Source organism: Macrotis lagotis, chromosome 8, assembly GCF_037893015.1.
Source record: "Macrotis lagotis isolate mMagLag1 chromosome 8, bilby.v1.9.chrom.fasta, whole genome shotgun sequence".
Lineage (NCBI taxonomy): Eukaryota > Metazoa > Chordata > Mammalia > Peramelemorphia > Peramelidae > Macrotis > Macrotis lagotis.
Window position 1 is genome coordinate 69,808,727 of NC_133665.1, and position 6,627 is coordinate 69,815,353.

The window sequence follows — 6,627 nt, forward strand, 5'->3', positions numbered from 1 at the left end:
AAGAAAAGAGAATGATGGTGTCTGAATAGCAGCAAGGGAAGAGAAGAGAAAGAATAGGTGAAAATTGTCTGAAAGTTAAATTTCCTCTGAAGACCTACCCAGTAACTTAGCTCCATATTGACTCTAGGGTCAAACATGGTCTTCTGTCTGGCATTAGAAGTTCTTCCCAATCTGTCCCCTCTCAAACATTCTAGTCTTCTTAGACATGACTTACTCCCTTCTGTGTACTCTATAGTCTAGTAATATGGGTCTATTTGCTGTTCCTGAAGGAAGGTAGAGATTCTAAAATGTAGAGGTAAGGAGGGTGGGTATTCCAAGCATAGGGGATGTTTTGTCCTTCATTCTCAAAGAAGGGAGATGATGCACAACAAGCACATGAATCGGATTAGAGTAAGAGGGTGTTATCACCAGCTGGAGCCATCTGGATCCAGTGACCAAATATGATTCAGGACGACTAGTGATGGCTCCAGATATGAGACCCAAGGTCACACAGCTAGTAAGTGTCTGAAGCTGAATTTGAACCCAAATCCTCCTGACTTTAGGGCTGGTGTTTTGTCTACTGTGCCACCTAGCTGCTCCCTCTAGGCATGGGTAGGGCATCTCAGAATCCTAGGATTCTTTTTTTTTTAAGGTTTTTTTTTGAAAGGCAAATGGGGGTAAATGGATTGCCCAAGGCCACAAAGCTAGGTAATTATTAAGTGTCTGAGACCAGATTTGAACCCAGGTACTCCTGACTCCAGGGCCGGTCCTTTATCCACTGCACCACCTAGCTGCCCCCTAATCCTAGGATTCTTAAGACTCAGATCAAATGCTGCAGATTTTTCCCAGCAGCTCCTATCATTCCCTTTAAGTCTACCATATATATATATATATATATATGGTAGACTCTTGGGTCCCTCTGAGCTCCAAATCTGTGATTCTAGTAATATGGTTAGCTATCTTTCAGGTATTTGAAGGGATATCATCTGGTAGAATTATATATATATATATATATATATATATATATATATATATACACATATATACTTTGTAGATAAAGATACATGTGATGTATTATGATGTATGTATACTTCTTTGTGGTCATGTGGTTCCCTCCATTAAAACAAACTCTTCAAGGGCAACATCTATTTTTGCTTTTCTTTGTATCCTTAGCATTTAACACACCTAGTAAATGTTTAATAAATGTCTGCTGATTGACTGGAAAAGACCTTTCCTCCCACGTAACAGTTGAGGTTAGTCACCGTTTGCTTTGTCAGAAAATTGCTATTTGCAACTGGATCACTGAAAAAGGTGTAGAGAGAGACATTGAAAAAGAAATAGCCAGAGGAAGGTGACAAGGTGACAGGATTGATAAGAGGGCTTGAAGTCATTCCAAATGAAAAAAAAAACACTAGGGTGTGTGTGTGTGTGTGTGTGTGTGTGTGTGTGTGTGTGTGTGTGTCTTTGTGTGCACATATATACTTACATAGACATACATAACATATAATACATATATATACATAGATATTATGAATAGAGAGAGAAAGAGAAAAGAGAAGAAAAGGAAGAAAGAAGAAGAAGAAACAGAAAAAAAGAAGAAAAGGAAGAAGGAAGAAGGAAAAAGAAGAAGAAGAAGAAGAAGAAGAAGAAGAGAAAGAAAGAAGAAGAAGAAGAGGAAGAAAGAAGGAGAGGAGAAGGAGGAGGAGGAGGAAGAGGAACAAGAACGAGAACAAAAACAAGAACAAGAAAGGAAGGAAGAAGACCCAATAGCTGCATTCAGGTATTTCAAGCCCTTTCAACTGAAGAGAGTATAATAGTACAAATCTAGCAACAACCATGCTGACTGAGGTCAATTGTAAATCAAATCAAATCAATTTCGTTCATCACTTCAGCTAAATGTAAGTCAGATAATTTCTGCTATGAATATGCCAAATGTAAATCTTATCTAATTGAGGGGAGCAGGATGTTTCAAACAAACCCCATCCTCCTGGCTAATTACAAGTATAGGAGTTTTAGTCCCAGACAAACTCTACCAGGTACTCTAATTGTAAAGTAGGAGCTCTGGAGGCTTTTCTCCTTCTGGTGTCTGCCTTGCAGATTCTTTATTCAGAGAGACCAAAGGAATGCTGAGGAGGCTTGGAGGAGGCCTTTTTTAATTGTACAACCTTGGTGTTATCAGGAGGCCGCAGGGTCAAGTCCACACATAAATCTATCTGCATAGGCCAAGTTTGCTTATCAGTCCCCTAAGTTCTCCCCTTTGTCAAGTCTGCTCCATGTCAGCCACTGCCCACTCCACTCTGCAAGCTGTTGTATGCAAGGATGGTCTGTCCCCTAGACTGGACAGTTATGGGGCCAAGGAAAAAGCCAGCATCCTGCCAAATCTAAGACTTACCTGGGTATCATAAACTATAAATAAGATGGGTAACTGAATAACTGGATCCATATCAGGATCTCCTGCTTGATTGTACAACTCCTGTTAAGTGAATGTCCAAATATGGGCCTTATTCAGTATAGCTGGAGCACTTTGTGAAGGGAAATTCCTATTTCAACCTGGGTCAAATGGTTTACTCTACAAATGGGTCACACAGAAGCAAATTACAGCTAAAAGCTAGAAGAAACATTTTAACAATTAACTGTTTCAAGTCACATGGGGAATGAGCTGCCTTGGAAAATATGATTTCCAAATCATTGGATCTCTTCTAACAAAGGCTAGTTGATGTATAAGTTATACTAAATAGATTCTTTAATCCTTTACAAATATGAGAATCTATATATCCATAATGACTGATTAAATTTGACTAAACTTTGCAAACCTCATTATTTAAACATTAGTTATTATTACTGTTGTTATTGTTATTATTAATAGTTCCCACCTTGCTTTCCACCTCCCTTTTATTTTTGAGTTACTCCCTTAGCATATAAATTCCTTGAAGTTATGAACTGTCTTTCCTTTTCTTTATATTCCTACTCCTAGTGCTTAGCACATTGCCTGTCACATAATTAAAGGAGTTAGAGAAAGGAAGCAAGCATTTATTAAGCTTCTGCTATATCCTAGCCACTGTATAGATATCTCATTTGATCCCTTTTTTAAGTGCAAATTTTAATTTTATATATGTATGTATATATATAGCTATACACACATATATAACACCTACAAATTAAATAAATATATCTAATCACACACGTATACATTCATATATGTAAGATCATACTATGCTTATTTCCATTTTTCCTCTGTGAATTTATTTCATAAGTCTAAGTCTTTCCATATCTTTCTAAAGCACCAGTTCACTTCCTATACCACAGTAATATTCTAATCTTATAGTGTCTAATTATTTTAAATAGTCTAAAATGATTTTGATTAATATGACTGACAATATCGTCTCCCAGTTTTTCTCTTTTGATTAAATCTGTTTAGCTTTAACTTTATCTAAGATTGTGGTTAATACTCCTGTTTGGTTTTCTACTCTTGATCTTTATGTTTGTATGCATCTCTCATTTTTATAGTACTTCCTGATAGTGACATATCGTGAAATTCAAATGTTTAATTTGATATCTATTTCCATTTTATGGGCAAATTCATCCAATTCACATTCTTTTTTTTATATTTTATTTTTCCAATTATATGTTATTAGAGAAATGCAACATTCATCCACTTGCAAATTTATGTTACACATTTTTCTATGGCCTTTCCTTCCAATCCCCCCTTCCCCTCAGCTACAGTCTGATAAAAATTGTACATGTCCATTTATGTTTAACATATTTACATATTAGTCATTTTGTGAATGAGGAATTAGGGCTAAGGGGAAAAGAAAGAAAATCATTGAATAAAAAAGGGAAAACATCAGATAAATTTTAAAAAAGTGAACATAGTATCCATTCAGATTCTGCGTTTTTGTTTTGTTTGTTTTGCTTTGTTTTTTCCTCTGGATATTGAAGACATTGTCCATAACAAGTCTCTCAGGATTGTCCTAAATCTCTGAACTGCTGAAAGGAGCTGCTTCCATCATAGTTGATCGACTCACAATGTTGTTGTTAATGTGTACAATGTTCTCTTGGTTCTGCTTCCTTTGCCCAGCATCAATTCATTCCATTCTTTCCATGCTTATCTAAAGTCGGACCATTCATGGTTTCTTAATGAACAATAATACTCCATACCATTCATATACCATAACTTGTTCAATAATTCCCCAGTTGATGGACATTCCCTCAATTTCCAATTCTTTGCTACTGCTATAAATATTTTTTGAAAATGTGGGATTTGTCTCATTTTTTTTGTTATTTCTTTTGGATAAATGGGTCAAGGGGTATTATAAGTTTTATTGTTCTTTGGGCATACTTGAATATTGCTCTCCAGAATGGTTGGATTAGTTCACAACTCCACCAAGAGTGCATCAATGTTTCAATCTTCTCACAACTTCTCCAGTATTGCTCATTTTTCCTTTTTTGTCATCTTAGGCAAATTGATGGATGTGAGGTGGTACCTCAGAGTTGTTTTAATTTGCATTTCTCTATTCAGTACTGATTTGGAGTATTTTTTTCATATGCTTATATGTACACACACACACACACAAACACACAGTTTTAATTTCTTTGTTTGAAAACTGCCTGGTCATATCCTTTGACCATTTATCAATTGGAGAGTGACTTGTGATCTTATAAGTTTGATTCAATTCTCTATATATTTTAGAAATCAAACCTTTGTCAGAATTATTGTGAAAATTATTTTCTAGCTTTCTGTTTTCCTTCTAATCTTGACTGAATTGTTTTTATTAGTTCAAAAGTTTTTCAATTTAATATAATCAAAATCATCTGTTTTGCAATTTATAATGTATTCTTGTCTGGTTATAAATTTCTCCCCTTTCTTTAGATCTGACAGAATATTTCTTTATCTGTTAATTGGTCTATGGTATTGCCTATTATGTCTAAAACCTGTACCCATTTTGACCTTATTTTGATATAGGGTATGAGATGAGGGTTTATGCCTTGTTTTTTGCCATACCATTTTCCAGTTTTCCTTGCAGTTTTTGTTGAAGAGTGAGTTCTTAACCCAGAAGCTAATATCTTTGGATTATTATATTCATTTACTACTGTTTCTTTTGTACCTATTCTAATCCAATACTCTATTTGATCCAATACTCTATTTCTAAACCAATACCAGGCAGTTTAGATGACCACTGTTCTCTAATAAAGTTTTAGATCTATTTCAACTAGGTCATCTTTCTTTGTATTTTTTCATCAGTTCCCTTGATATTCTTGACTTTTTGTTACGATTTTGTTACTATTTTTTCTAGCTCCGTAAAATAGTCTTTTAAAATAGTTACAAAATATTGTAAAATAGTTTGAATTGTATGGCACTGAATAAGTAATTCAATTTGGGCAGAATTGTCATTGACATTTTCCCAATTGTTTAGATCTGACTTTGTGTGAAAATTATTTTGTAATTGTGATCATACAGTTTCTGAGTTTGTTTTGGGAGATAGATTCCCAAGTATTTTCTATTGACTACAGTTACTTTAAATTGAATTTTTCTTTCTATCTCTTGCTGTTGGGCTTTGTTGTTCATATACAGAAATGCTAATTGTACAATGGGCTTATTTTATATCCTGCTACTTTGCAAAAGTTAATTGTTTTAAGGAATTTTTTAGTTTATTTTCTAGGGTTCTCTAAGTATACCATCATATCATCTGCAAAGAGGGAAAGTTTTGCTTCCTCACTCCCAATTTTAATTCCTTTCATTTCTTTTTCTTCTCTTATTGCCAAAACTAACATTGTAGTGGTGATAATGGGCAATCTTTTTTTTTCAATTCTGGATAGTAAAATTTGGTGTATGTTGTCTTAATTCCTATTGCATAAGGAGGAAGAAGTCATCAAGAAAATAATTTGTAGAACATCTTGAAAATCCATGCTTTGCCTTCAAAGTTCAATTATTATCTTTCATCCACTGTTCAATCCATTTCATTATATGATCTAAATTACTCTCTAGTTCTTCTGGTACATTGCTTGGCAGCTTGTGCACTATTTCATGCTTGTAGGAGGCCATGGCTTCTTCATAAAGAATTTGGAAAATTTCACACTGTATATTGTTCTGTAGTTTCTTTACACTGTATCCCCTCTTTTCAAGTCTTGAATATAACACAGAATTATCTGTTTGAAGAACAAAAACAATCATTCAGGAAAGAAGTCACAGCCATGGTAATCAACAATAATTCCACTTTTGGTCATTTTATTTTCTAACTCATCTACTACTATGTCTTCATCCACAATAGGACATTCATATTCTTCATCAAAGCCATCATATAACTGTCCTTCTTGTGCTAAATCGCCCACATCAATATATTTCAGTCCTGTTCTTGATGCAAGTTCTTTGCCTAGTGTGGTCTTTCCAACCCCTGGTGTACCTGTGAGCAGGATGTTGGGCAGCCTCATGGCGGCCACAGCCCTGACTCTGCCCCAGAGCCGGCCCTCCGTGAGGGAGCGGCCGATAATGGGCAATCTTGTTTCAACCTTGCAAAATCTTACTGGAAATTCTCCTAGTTTATCTCCATTACATATGATGTCTGTTGATGGTTTTAGATAGATACTGCTTGTTATTTTAAGGAAAACTTCATTTATTCCAATGTTCTGTGGTGATTTTAATAGGAATGG

The 6,627-nt window shown here is 35.0% G+C and overlaps 1 pseudogene; it reads right to left on the minus strand.

The window, feature by feature from the left end:
- Positions 1-5,877: 5,877 nt before the first annotated feature.
- Positions 5,878-6,408, minus strand: LOC141494846 (adenylate kinase isoenzyme 6 pseudogene; annotated as a pseudogene).
- Positions 6,409-6,627: the final 219 nt, after the last annotated feature.